The sequence below is a fragment of the Harmonia axyridis genome, chromosome 1 (genome assembly GCF_914767665.1).
Source record: "Harmonia axyridis chromosome 1, icHarAxyr1.1, whole genome shotgun sequence".
Lineage (NCBI taxonomy): Eukaryota > Metazoa > Arthropoda > Insecta > Coleoptera > Coccinellidae > Harmonia > Harmonia axyridis.
The window spans coordinates 11,363,304-11,378,761 of record NC_059501.1 but is presented as its reverse complement, the minus strand read 5'-3'; positions in this window follow the sequence as shown (position 1 = coordinate 11,378,761).

The following is a 15,458-nucleotide window of genomic DNA, read 5'->3' as shown; positions in this document are numbered from 1 at the left end:
TAACGAATATATTCCTCTTTATCCAAACAAAATCCTTCCCATCTTTCCCTTCACCAACGGTTGAAGACTTTATAACTAAATCTGAAAACAAAAAAGAAAAGAACCTAAAAGGAGTAATGAATGTTAGTTTCCATTATATTCATTTGAAGTTAGCGACCCATTTTGAAAAAAAATCTGAAACTGGAAACCAACATAAAATTTATAAATTGCACAAGTATTCACCAAGTGGTCATTGGTTTCTTCTACACCACACTCACATAGTGGACTTTCAATAGAATGCTATATGAAGAGCATACTATTGCAAAGACCATGACCAGTCCTAAATAGATTTGAAATACACAAAATTTTCCTAGGGAGGTTGAAACCTAGAACTTTCTCTGAAGGATCAACCATTGGACTTTTGTTGAAGACATTACAAGAACTCCATTCCGAACGCCAAATTTCCTTGTTACTCTCATTAGATGAAAGAAATGTATTAATTTATAAAGGTTTGAGTGACTTTAATCTGGCAGTTATAGTATCTGGGAGGTGAGACACAATTGGAAATAGTTCGGGTAAAAATTAAAGTTTTTCCGAAGATTTCTTGACTGAAACCTGTCTACGAATATGAGGCAGAAATATACATATGTGATAGCACTGGTAACCAATGTAAAGGTGTAGATCTAATAGTTCCACTGATATTTTCATAGAAACGTTAAGCTGTGCATCAATTTCATGAACATGAGCACCATTTAACCAAACAGAACAGTATTTAGCAGCAGAAAGAACCAAGGCCAAAGCAGTCGTACGAAGAGTGCTGGCGTCAGCACCCCATGAAGAACCAGCTAATTCTTGAAGGATATTATTCCTCTACTTCAATTTCAAACGTAAATTTTCCAAGTGGCCTTGAAATTCGAAGAAGAATCAAGTTCAACTCCAAGATACTTTCAATTCTCTTCATTTCTATTGATTTGAAAAATTTCTGTTTTATTTGGATTAGGGCATAATTTTTCATAATTTTTAAATCTTTATTTGAAGTATTTTCAATGATGGACTAGTTTAGTGATGTTGATATAATACTATATTTGAAACGATAGAATTAAAATATAGAGCACAACTGATAAATCAGTGAAAAAATTTTGAAAATCCATCAATAAATGACTGAGAAATAGATTATTTAAATTTACGTAATTTAGCGCAGAACGTCTTTGGTCTGCGACGTCACGGCACTTGCCTGTGATCGCTACACCATAAATTACGTTTAAATACTTAGCCGCGCCAAGGCTCTCGCGCCGTTCGTAGTGACAAAGTGACAATTTGCCTAAAATAGATATATTCGCTGTGATGGAGTTTTTTTCTTCAAATCCATCTTATGTCAGTGCTGAAATAAAAGGAGTTAAACTTTTCAAGTAAGTATCTACTTTTGAGTTTGCTTCATCATGGTTCAACTTATAACGATGATTTATTTGAAAAACGTTTCATAAACAGTTTGTAGTTGAGTACTGGTTGTTGAAGTCTATCAATGGCAAAACATATTTATGTGAGGAGTAAAAAATAAAAAGAGAAAAAGGTAATTTATATATATGTATATAGTAAGTTATTTCGGCCATCGTGTAACGAACAAAACACGACACGAACGGCACAAGTGATTGTACACCAACGAACTCGTAAGCACTCTGCGAATACCAGTCGTCTAGTGTATGACGTCACGCCACTTACACGTACTATGAAATTATTCTTTCAAGCGCATCTTCAAAGTCCCATAACTTTTTCATTTCTAGAGATATTTCAATGATTCTTCCACATTTTTGTTTCATTTTACCTAAATTTTTAGAATTAATCCTTAACAAAAAATGAAAACTAGTCCATTCCGAAATCAGTATGACGAAACATCGGCATAGATGAATTTCTCAGATAAGGTAACAGGGATGTCACACAAGTATAAATTGAAAAATATGGGACACAAAACCGATCCCTGCGGAAGCCCATTATTCAGTTTTGAAACTACTACTTTTTTTTATCAACAAAACACGAAGTCTCCTGTTCCCAATCAACCAATAACACTTGTTGCATTTTCGACCCAACCCTTACTCCAGCCCATAGTGTAGGAACTCTTTCCACTAAAGGAAATAGTACATTCCCTCACAAAACATTCGTTTCACATGTAGAGGAAGCTCATCCAGATTACTTTCCGCCCTTCAGACACCAAAGCTTCCATAATCGGAAAGTGAGAACCGTAAATAAGTTTGTGTAGATGGTTTCTCCCATTGTTTCTGGATAGCCGAAAAGCTTCCGGAAATGGGAAATACTCATTTGTACCGAACAATTATTACAGTGAACACGTTACTGGAACGTGCCAACGTTGGCTTGATTTATAAACGGTTTCCTTCTCCGTTCTAGCCAGGAAGTTCAAGTTGTTCCTGGCCGTTGATGAATTCTATTACAACTTACAGACCTAGGACAGGAGACCCTTTATGTTAATTGTATAAAGCAGTGACGGCTCGTGAGAAGTGGTAGTGTTGATGCAGTCGATCCTAAAACAGGAAATCAAGAGTAAAAGTAATTAAGTGAACTTCTACTACTAAATGGATTAATATACTAACTGACGAAGAAACTGCAACACACAGAAGGAGCTGTTTAAATTTTTTATTTTTTTGTAGATAGTATAGCAAGGAGTAAATGATTAAATTTGGTGAAAACAAATGTGAAGGTTTTTTTTATGTTAACCTTGACTCAAATATTGTAGTCGTTTTTTGCAAGTTTTTCAAATTTTACAAAAAATCAGCTGTTCGAGGAGATCCAAAGTCGATGTTTAGTTGTTGTTAAAATGCCTAGGGCAGGTGTACGCATAATTTATCGTCAGCTATGTGAATTTGAAAGAGATCGAATTATTGGTCAACGGGAGGCGAGTCTGTAGTTTCGAAAAATCGCTAACCGTACGAACAGAAATCCAACTACTATTATGAGATGTTATCAAGTTTGATAATGCACAAAATCGAAGAAGAGTATGCAATGGACATCGAAGGGGCACAAATGAAGTTCAAGATCGACGTCTAAAACTTATGGCCATTAGAGACCGATTTGCGACTACTCGATCTTTGGCTGATGAGTGGTTAGGAGAACGAGGCCATCCTGTAACTATCCGAACGGTTTACCGCCGGATAAGGTATTTTGGACTGCAGCATTATCGACCCCATCTTGTGTTACCTCTGACGGTTGAGCATCGTCGGCAACGATTACAGTGGTGAAGAGAACGTTAACATTGGAATGGCATCAGGTCGTCTTTTCTGATGAATCTCGATTCTCCTTGGTGCACATAATGGCCGAAGAAGGGTTAGACGACGTCGGGGAGAAAGACGTGAACCTCAGTTTGATGTACACGGATAGTAGGCGTTATGGTATGGGGTGCTATTGCACATGCAAGTAGGTCACCTTTATAGTCTTTATTCGAGCGCTGCGTTACCTTCAAGAAATAGTGAAGCCGTATGTTCTCCCTTACCTTAATCGACTCGAGAATCAGATATTTCAGCAAGATAATGCCCGACTTTATGTTGCCCGAGTTAGTTCAAACTTTTTCGACCCATGTGAATCTTTTGTCATGGCCGCCCAGATCCCCCAATCTTTCTCCCATATAGAGCATGTTTGAGACATCATGGGTAGAAGGCTTGGAAATTTCTCCCAGCCCCCACGGACTTTGGCGTCGCTGAGACATGAAGTACAGGTAGTTCCGGATAGTATCTCTCAAGAAGAAATATACCACCTTATTGCATCAATGCCGAGACGTGTTGGGGAGTGTATAGATAATCGCGGTGGACAATCACATTATTAACAAATTTATTAAAAAAATTGTAAACAGTCTGTTCTTTCTGCAAATTTCAATCATTTACTCCTTGCTATACTTTCTATGTGTCACCAAAAAAAATTTAAAATATGAACAGCTCCTTCTGGGTGTTGCAGTTTCTTTGTCACTTAGTATATATTCAAACCACCTAATACTCTTTGGCCTAGAAATTTCGAAATGAATCTCTCATTTTTCCGATTCTACCCAATTAATTGTGGTGATTTCAATTGTCATCATTTAATGAGGTATATGATAGAAACTATAACATATATTATTCCTTTTTGAATTTTCCTTTTTTTTCTGATTTAATTATGATATATGCGAAGTCAACTTTTGATGAAAAGGAAAGAACAAGAAGCCCTTCAATATAAATTATGTCAGTTTATTCTGTAAAGAAATACTTCCAAACTGCACCCATATGGGGAGGCAGAATTTTTCCTGAGGTGCTTATCTGTACTCTTGTATCATACAAGTTCCGTTCACATTTCCTCTGCTGATACTGAAATAAAATTTATCTACACATGTTCTATTTTTGAAATTTTTTGCATTGCTATTCTCAAGAATTACCAAATCTTATTGATACGTATATGTATGTCATCTGCATTGGGTAGAATTAAGTATGAAAGTTATTTGAATCAAGATTGTACTTAAAATTTTCGACCATCATTATGAGATATGCAAAAACACCCAAACCCGCGACGCAAAACTCCCGAGCCGTCACTGGAATCACAACCTATGCGGTGTCCTGATTGCGGCAGGGTCAGATGGCTTGTTGAGCGTTGAGTAAGGATTTGGACGGTCTCGAAGCTCCTTGGGCAGGCTAACTCGTGGAATAAAGCGATTTGCTGACCCGGGTGTCTTTGCCACGTAACGTTCGAACCAATTATGCCCGATAGTTTGCCTGGATTTGAGTGCGATATCTGGAATACAATACTCTGGTGGCGAATCGTGTATTTCGAGTTTGATTATTCACGGTTTGAGGTTGTTTCTCGGAGCCATTGCCGGATTAACATTGGGGTATTCACAGTTGATCCTTCCTGTGGGAATGGAGCTGTCGGTTGGGCTTGTCGTCGCATAGGAATTAATCGAAGAGATGAACAAAAATGGGTTCCATTTGTTTCTTGACGATACTGGTTCAAGTTTGACGTAGTTATCCTGCAAAATTAATCGAAACAAATTTATTGCTCACAAATTTTTTAATATTAACAATTATTGTTTTACCAATATCGTGGCTTTTTTGGAGTAATTTTATATTTAGATTGAAAAAGCCTTATTGTTGGCGAAACGAGGACTAATCTATCAATATCCCATAGAACACAATTGTATTATCTTCAGCGTAATTCACTCATTAATAATCCTTACGATGATCAAAAGTGACTGATGTCCTGGGAAAGTTTTTCAGTTGGTCCAAACAGAAAGAACGACTGATGTTCTTCGGACTTTTTAGTGAGGGTTCAAGAATAAAGAACCTAAACAAAAAGGTTCAAAGAATATCAATACTCTTTGAACATCGCAAGGATAATTCTAATTTCGAAACAGGGACTTTTTCCCCAGAATTAGTAAATCTAGAAACTTAACCTAGAACCAAAAGACCGAGAATTTTAAATCTTTGCAGTTTTACTGACTATGAAAGAATGATTTTTGTCTGGAAATAATTAAGGCAATATACAGGGGGATTGACCGCGATGGCCTATTAGACGTTTATGGAAAACTTATCATAATTTTGTGCTTCAAATTCGCATGTTGGGTTTCGAGACAAAGATCTTTCTTCTTAAATTATTTTCAGATCTTTACAACTTCCTATTATATTGGAAAAAGTGTTGAAGGGATGATTTTGTTTTCAAACATGAATACCATACAAGAAATCATTCGGATATACTCGACACAGACTGACTTTGTATGAAAAGAGTCCAAAATATATGAGCATAAAACTCTACAATGGGCTTTCTATGGAGTTGGAAAATATGCAGCGAACAGGCAAATTGAAAATATTCAATGTTTAAAGAACTGTATAGTTTGAAAGAATATTTTGGTTATCGTTAATGTCTTTGTATAATGACTTAATTTTTTTTTTGACTTAAAATTGAAATTGAGGAAAATCACTCAGACCCTTCAATTTTTGATTCGACGGGGAACAACTTTTTCGCTTTTTTCATCCTCGTAACTACAACCCCCTAACGGAAGTGAGTACAACCCTTTGATTTTGAAAAGGGGTGAGGGGTGTTGCGATAACTAATTTTCCACTTTTTTAGCTGTCTTCTCGTTATCGATGGGAATTTCGAAGTGAAGTTTCAGGATCAGATAGTTCTTGATAAGATCTTCGAAATGAGGTATCGCAACACCCCTCATCCCTATTCGAAATCAAGGGGTTTTACTCACCTCTTTGCAGTTACGGGGATGTGAAGAGCGAAAAAGTTGAAATTGACGAGGGATTTTCCACATTTCTATTTTGAAGCCGGAAAATTGAGGTGCTAAGTTTTCGTTGGACCACATTGCAAAGTGCTCGTGAGAAAGAGTTGATTTTGGTTTTTCTATTGTCCTTTATATTTTGTAATACCATGTATTGACACCACTTCCACATAATTTGTGTCATTTTTATGAATACTGTATTTGGAAATGAAGATTGTTATTATTATTATTATGGGAAAAACTCTTGTATATGTTGTATATTTATAATATATTAGTGAATATTTGAATGAATTATACAGGGTATCTGAATAACACTGAAAAAATCTGAGGGGTAATTCTGTGACATAAATTAGGTGGGCATTTGGTTTATAATTTTTAGAAAAACTTCCCCCATCTTAAGATTAACAGAACAAAAATTGTTCCTATTTTTTTTACCTTGTTTATTGAGCTGGAAGCATGAAACTTGGTAAATATTGTTTGTCAATAAAACTACATATTTTGATATTTTTTCAAACCTGAAGTAGGCTTGAAAGCGGTTGGAATAATCACTCCTAAAATAATTTGTTTTTGATGAAATTTCCGTTTCAAATAACATGGCTCAAAACCCCAATTTATTCACATTTTATCTCTCAAGCAAGCTCATCTTAAATAACATTTCATTGAACAAGAGCCAATCAAATTATGATTCTACAAGTCTAAGACTAAACAATAACAAAAATAACTAAAACAATAGTGTACAAATAATGAACAAAAACCTGTCGATTATCGACAATAAATTATAATATTTGTTGAATTTTTTTTTTGTTAATTTTCGGAGGGGTGTAACTTTCTACTGAATACCCACCTCAATTTTAATCACAGAATAACGCCATTAATTTTTTCGGTGTTATTCAGATACACCCTGTATAATTAGGCGAACGGGTGTGGTCACAGAATTGACGCGTCGACTGGGGCTAGAAAGCCAATCGACGCGACGATCGGGTCTAGCCAGCGTTGCGTCGCGTCGACTGTATAATGTTTCTGCCTTAATGTGTAGGCAAGTGTCATGACTGGTACCTGAAGTTGATGCTAATTTGAAGACTACATTAGTCTCTGTATGAAGGGTGTTATCTTCTTCCGAGTCGGTAGCTTGTTTCAAGCATCGTGATTTCGTGAAATCTTCTGTACTGTCCACCTCCATTCATCTCGATCCTCAGCCATCCTTATTGACTGTGGCAAAGTATTGCCAGTGAGTTGGGTGATCAGGTCAGTGTAACTTGTTGGCGATCTTCCGCGGCTCCTCTTTCCTTGTACCATGCCCTCTATCGTAAGTTTTTCGAGCCCATCTCTTCTCACCACATGACCAAAGAATCTGGCGATGTTTTCTGAAATTATGGTGCGTAGCCTTTTCTTTACATTAACCTGTTGGAGGATTGAGAGATTAGTTCTTCTTTCTATCCAGGAGACCTTCAACATTCGACGCCAACAAAACATCTCAAATGCGTCTATCCTCTTCTTGTCTGATTCCAACACTCAGCTCCGTACTGGAACACAGAAAATACCAGGCTCCTAACCAGTCTTATTTTAGGGGGTTATACTAATTCATATTCCTTCATCTACATCTACCCAACTTCCGAACAAAACGAAAAATAGCCAGGGTTCAACAGGACTGTATCGTCGATGGAAGGTACCCGTCCGAAAAACCACAATTTATGCCCTCTGTATTTCACGTCTCGCTTCCAAAAGACTGGGAATAAACTATATCCGCTCGATTCGGATGATGACATATATCGTGGGTGGTGGGGCAGCTCGTTATCCCCAGTCTTGCGAATCCGGATGCGGAGCTCGGAATGACCAATAATGATATTTGCAGTTGACCTTTCGGGACGTCGGTCTTGCGATATCGGCCGTTCCATCAGCATCCAGAAACGTCAGCTCGGATTCCGGGGCAATCGCTGTTTCGGAAGTGGGAAATCTGACGTTGGACGCGATTTCGGGCCGTAAAATGCAAATTTTTACGACGTCTTTGCAGAAGGCGAGATAAAATTGCCGGTTGTCGCGCGTTTTCTGTTTTATCGGCAACGTTTGATTCTGCGGGTGGGACGGTTGGTCATTTAAAGGGAGGAGGGGCGGTGATTGAAAGTGGAAATGGGAAATGTCGAATGAAAATTATCGAACGATTTGATTACTCAAATTCAGAGAGGACCTGAATCAGAATAATTTCAGAAATATATCGTTGATTTGTTCGACCTTTAAAATTTTTACTGAGATCATAGCAAATATAATAAGAGATAAAGTACCAACCTTCGGAAAACAACAAGAATTCAGGTCTAGTAGATCAACGGTGGACGCAATATTCATAGTAGGTACGTCAAATGGTAGAGAAATCGATTGAGTACAATATATCCATGTTAATATTTTTTGTTGACTTCACCAGAGCATTTGATAGGATAAGGCTGAAAGCCTCAAGAGTTTTGAGGATAACAACATGGACTATAGATATCAAAGAATTATATACCGGAAACCACACAAGAAATGAAACTACGAAAGGATTATCTTGAAATCTTGAAATTGATGGTTCCTCTGAGGATGGTGGTATACGACGAGACAGTCTCAGCCCAACTCTATTTAATATCATTATAGATGAATTCAAGGAAGTCAATGGGCTACAGGGTGGGTAATCAATCTTTGAAGATACTGTGTATGCCAACGATGGTGTCGTTGTAGCAGAAAATGAAGATGACCTACAACGTCTACTGTATGAGATGAAAACAGTTGCCAAGAAATTAAATGTGAGCATATCAATTAAAGAGACACAATCAATGGTCATATCCTTCCATTAGCTGTAAACTGAAGTGTCAAGACTTAATTACTTGAAAAAATAGTGTCAAGTGAAAGAAACCTGATAGAGGAGACACGAATAGTACAAGCGATGGAAGATCGCGGATATCTGAGAAATATTGTTTGGAAAATCAAAATGTTGAGCTCACAAAAAAAAGATCATAATCAATAAAACTTGTGTAAATCTGATATTGGATAACAACTCGCCTCTTCCAAATTTTTTCTGTGAATCATTTATTGAAATTCCCAGAATCCTTTGTTGATAATGCACCGACTGTCTGATCAGGAGATGGCGTTATGGGTGTCGCGCCAAACTTTACTTTTACGGATTTATAGGGGTCGACGTTTTGCAGCAGAGTCATCTCTCCACGATGGTGAGAGAGGGTGTGTCTTAGGTAGAGATCGCTGGATTGCCTAGCTAAAGAGTCCACCATCGATCTCGAGATGAAATACCAAACCACTGGGAGAGTTCGCACCTCGTAATTTGGCTCGAGAACATCTCGCCAAAGTTTTGACCACGACGTAGGGCGGAAAGCTGCAAACACGTTGGAGCGCTGAGGCGATTCACTGCCCCGCTCAACATCACGGCTCCCAGCGTGTTGATCGAATACAAGCCGATGGCACGCTGAGCCTGAAGTTCGACCTTCACTGCTCGTTGTAAGGTCGTCTGTACTGATGGGGAAGTGTGTAGAGACAATGAATGCTGAAGGGATGGCGTTATGAGAGTCGCGCCACTCTTTACTTTGCACCCGGCAGATTCATGAGGGTCGCCGCGTAATTTATATATTAGCAGTAGCAGTAGCAACAGTATCACCTCTCCACGATGGTATGTGTTAGAGATCACTGGATAGCCTAACTGATGAGTCCACCAGCGATCTCTGGACGAAACAGGGTAATTTCCTGGAGAGGGCGCACCTACATAGACTTGGCTTGAGAATGTCTCGTCAAAATAATATGTAGGGACCTACCTCATATTCATCAATATGTTATGTGTAATAGTTTCAATGGCGCAGCTAAGATTTTGTTTTGGAGGGTGGCTGGTAATGGAACAAAATAGGCGATAAGGGAAGGGGATTGGTTTGTTGTCTCTAGGTTGTCTGCCGTATAATAAAATCAAATATGAAAAATTCATTCTATTGATTCTATATTTCGGAGATTGAACTGAAGGTCGAAATAAATACTAAAGATAATACAAATGAATAATTTGAAATATTCAGTTTTCTTTCAAATGTTCTCAGGATACCTAATACATTCTCAATATCGAATTCTAAATCATAATAGATACTCAACATAGCGAGTCCAGTCAATCTCTACAATTGGTCCTCTAAATGAGTTATTATTCTCTTGAAGGACATAACTGCACATCAAATATGATATGCAGTTCTGTCGGTACCTTTTAAATATAAAAACTACCGATTCTGAATCAGGAATTCTCGATTAGTTCCTTCCTCCACATCTTGAATTCTCATTCAAGGGTTATTTCGGTGGCTGTTTCCGAATCCATTCAATAAAATTTAGTCAATTTTTTCAATCAGTCTAAGAGTCATTACCCTGATTAACCAAACACGTGAATGAGTATAGCACAGATTATTGGTGGAGCGATCGGTTATTCAATCGGAAATTGTGATGCCAGATGTTTCAAATGATTCGGAACCTTTTCCGAATAGCATTATTGCATTTTTTTTATGACCGAGCAATCCCAGCATCCGGAGGAAACTACGCCAGATTTAGTATTTTAGTAGGACATATATATTTACCCATAATACTTGAAACAAAGAAGTAATAATTCATCCATTGATAAAGTTTCTCTGAAGTGTTACATTATGAATATAGAAATAAAAAATTCTATCTCCAAGTTAGAGTTTCTCTAGAAGAGAACATGTGAAGAGATTCTACTGCTGCTATACTTGAAAGCACCCAATCAACTAAAAACAAGCAGCGTTCAGCCAACCAGCACCAAACAACTCCCCAATCACGAATCACGAAATCAACCATTTGTACAACACAAGCCATAAGTACTGCATAAACCTCCAATAAAGATGCCAACACGTTTCCACACTTTAAACCGATCGATCGGCTTCCTAGAATAAATTTTCATAAATTTTCCGACCGAAAAAATATCAACTTGGCACCAAACCAACTGACGGGAATTCACTTTCCCTTCCTAGGGGATGAGGTCAGTGGAAAAGGCCGTGGGGTTCAATCGCTCTGTTAGGAATATGGACGTTGGACAAAGTGAGACTTTTCGCACTAAGAAATGTGGAAATTGAGTTTTCTGATATGGAAGTGTGGCTATCAGCTTTCGGAGATTGGTTTTCAGTTACCCCTACAGGTTGGGGAAATATGGGATGGATTTTATGACCTCATCGAAGCACTGTTGTTGAATTATAGAACGGCTTTTGATATGAATGGATGAATGAAAGAATACTTGTATGAAAATATCAACGTATTTTTTCATATAGATATGTACAACCACTACCCTGAAATTTTTGTTCTTCAGATTTTATTTTGAGTGGAATTCGACATGACATTTCACTAGAAAATTAGTCTGAATGTATAATGTATTCAAGAAAAAACTCTGGAGAAAACGAAGTTAATTTTTTTAATCATATCAGTTAATTAATTTTTTTTTAATCAATTACTTTCAATTATTGAAGTATCCCAAATTCGATGCTCACTGAAATAATCTCGAGCATTAAACTTAGAAAAAAAAATCTTCAAGAACCCACGATCTCTTTTTTTCATATAATAAAATACCAGAAAGCATATCATAGATATTTGAAGTCAACATTTTAAATTTTGTGAAATATAAGTTGGATATTTTTTGGTATTCCCAAAATTTCATTTTCTGTAACAGTATGCAATTTACTTGATGGTTTTATTCAATTTTTGGACATTCTAATTATAAAGTCTTCTTCTTCTTTAGGTGCCATCTCCTCTCAGAAGGTTGGCTATCAAAATGGCTACCTTCATCTTTGACACTGCAGCCCAAAAACAACTCAACAGAACTGCACTTGTACCATTGTCTCAAGTTGTTTAACCAGGAGATTCTCCTCTCCGATGTTCCTTCTTCCCTGTATATTTCCCTGTATAATAAGGTATATTTCTCCCCTTTCAGCACATGACCCAGATACTGCAACTTTCCAATCTTACCTTGTTCAGTATTTCCCTCTCTTTATCCATTTTTTTGAGCACTTCTGTATTTGGTACTCTGTCTATCCACCTTATCTTGAGTATTCTCCTGTATGTCCACATTTCGAAGACCTCCAGGCGCTAACTAATATTGAGTGTCATCTGTTCAGGAGTATACACGTTAGTTTTGTGCTCCGTAATTATTGATTGAGTAAAGTGACAAACTTGGAGAGAGAATTCATAACCTAGCAGTGTAGTTCACAAAATTCGGCTTATCAACATCATATAATTTGAGTTTTTCTTATTAAGGTATTTACAATTGTTATTTTTCGTTTGAATTGAATTGTTAGTTTAGGATTTCCATTACTTTCGTTTTTCTATTGATTCGTGCCTGACGCTCAGCATATGTTCTTTGCGATTGTTGAAAATTCAATATTATTCTAAAGGCGCCCATACCTATGGTGATTTATCCTGCTGAACGAGAAGTATCCTCACCTGTGTTCTTGAACCTTTGTTTTTCTTTTACCCTGAATTCATCCTAGGCCTACCTTGTTAGTATAATTAAGTCTCACCGATCGGCCTCGGTTGAGTGAAGTGTGTGTCCCTCGTCTTTAATCATCCATATTGTGAGTCTAAAGTACTCGAATTGTTCTGTTACTTTGTCAAAATAATTATGACCAGCCAGCAGAGAAATAATCCCCGACCACCTCGTGGCAACTCGGATGGTTCGATTAGTCAATCTGATGGATCACATGACCAGTTAGATTTAATATTGTCCAGATTATCTATTCTTGATAGAATAGCTGAAGATATTGCAGGAATAAGGAAGACGCAGAAGGACTTTTCGGATAGGCTGACCAGCTGCTTAAGGAAGGTGGAGGCTCATGACAAAATTTTAAAAAAGCATGCATCATCATTGCAGGAATGTAGTGAGGAGCTGCGTGTTCTCAAGGTATCCCATACATCTCTAGAGGGAGTTGTTTCTGACCTAGGAAATCAGTTGGTATCTATGGATGTTGTTGGGTTGGAGAAGAATCAAAATTTATTGAGAAAAGAAGTATCGAATTTGAAGGATATCGTTAAACCCTCCAACTTGGCGAAAGTATTTCAGACCTGCAACATTGAACCTTCATCGACATCGTACATTGATCCAAATGAGATATTTGATCGGATTAAGAGAGCCAATAATTTGGTAATGCGCAACGTTCCTGAAAATGAGAACGAGTCATCAGATCGGTCCATAATTCTTGACATCATCTCAAGGATTAGCGAGGGTTCAGCAAGCCATGTTTTGTCAGTTAGACGACTTGGTCAAGTACGACAGGGGGCATTAAGACCAATAAAGATAGAATTTTCGAATTTGGCTGCGCCCAGCAATATTTTACGTCATAAACGGATTCTCTCTACAGTAGAAATTTATAAAAAGGTTTCCATAGATAGTGATAAAACACCGCTACAGATTAAACACCTACGGGATCTTCGTAGGGAACTTCACACAAGACGTTCTTCTGGGGAATCTGATCTAACTATTAGATACAAGAAAGGAATTCCTTCGATAACTACGTTGTCATCCTCAGATAAGTAGAATCCAGGCTTTTGAGTGGCTACTTGTTTGTATGACCAGGTTTTACTTACAATATATCGATGTGACAGTGTGACTCCTGGTCATGTTGGTGGCCTTTTTTTTTTTTTTCGTTTTTTTTGTCATATCTTAAGGAATCTTATTTTTTGTAATCATGATTACTGTTTCTTATATTGTTTTTAATGAATTTTTGTATTTGTTTTCACTCAATCAAGCTTTTTTTTTTGTTTTTACTAATTTTTCAAGAGTTTTATAGTTTATACTCAACTCTGTATTTATAGTAATAATAATAATAATAATAATATCCTGTTTCGAATCGAGTCCTGCCCACCGCAGATTCCAGGAGCTCTCTGACCCGGGAAGCTGAAACCTGTCGAAGGGTCCCTGTCCAGGGTAACGGACGAAGCCGTGTGGAAAGCAGCTCAAGAATTCTCCCACCGTAGCTCTGCGGATCGTAAAAAGCGATCAAAGGCCGTCTCCCCCACGACACGGAGGAACCCATGAATGATGGTGAATTAAAGGATATCCTGTTTTATTGTTCAAGCTTCCATTCCATAGAGGAGCACAGGGTATACGTAACATTTTAACAACCTGATGTTGAGCTATAAGCTGAGATCTTTTCCACAAAATACCTTTCTCATCTTATTTAATACATTTCGGCTTGGCCAATTCGTACTCGAATTCCCTCCGTACACTCATTACTCTCATTGACAATGATTCCCAGGTATTTATACTTCCTCACCTTTATAATTATGAAGTAGGATACTTCAAAAAGATAACTGATCAAGAAGGAATTGTTTACGTTGTGGTATGTCAAGTTATACTTATTGAGTATTTATAATAATGAAGGTATCCAATTGCATTGAGATGGACATGATAATAATTTCTATAAAGGAACAATTTGGCGCTGCGGAAGCTGAGCCTGAAAACACGAGTAATATATTTTTTTGTATTGCATTAAAATTATACTGTGAAATAGGTATTTGCATTGTTAAGATATTAAATGTAGCCCAAAACGTGCAACAGAGAAAATTTTCCAACTAGAACGATTATATAATTGAAAAAATAAGCTGAAACGGAAAAATTCAACCGTCTGAAATCCGTGTCAAATATTTGCATTCCAGAATTTCCTTCACGTTTCGCCTGAAAAACAAAAAGCCTATAATAGCCTGAAACTACTGGGATAGAATGCCGTTGTTTTGGCACACCCAAAACAATAAAAGTTCGGGCTTCACGTATTAACGAACTCCCTGTTATTGAGCCGTTAAAGTTTGCGACCTTTCAGAAATGCGAAAAGAGCCAAGTTCCAAATGCAATAACGGTATTAGCGGATGGTGACTGAACAGTGAATCGGTTATGAACAAGGCTTCTAGTTCCACTATGATATTTCCAATCCCAATGGGCACAGGTACGTTAATATAATGTTTGGGTAACCGACCGTCTATTATCAGTAAAAATGTGGTGGGATATAACGTTTATTTGCTCGAAGTATCATATCAATATTCAACTTTGATTTTAAACATAAACACATGCGGTTTCATTACGATATCAAGAATAACGTTGATCGAACACTTAAATATAAAAACAATTGTTTATATATTCCGACTCAAGCTAATTTTCACAGGAAATTGCATTGTTTCATCCTGAGATCACTGACAGAATCATCAATTTGGCGCTCAGTGATCTCTACCAAAT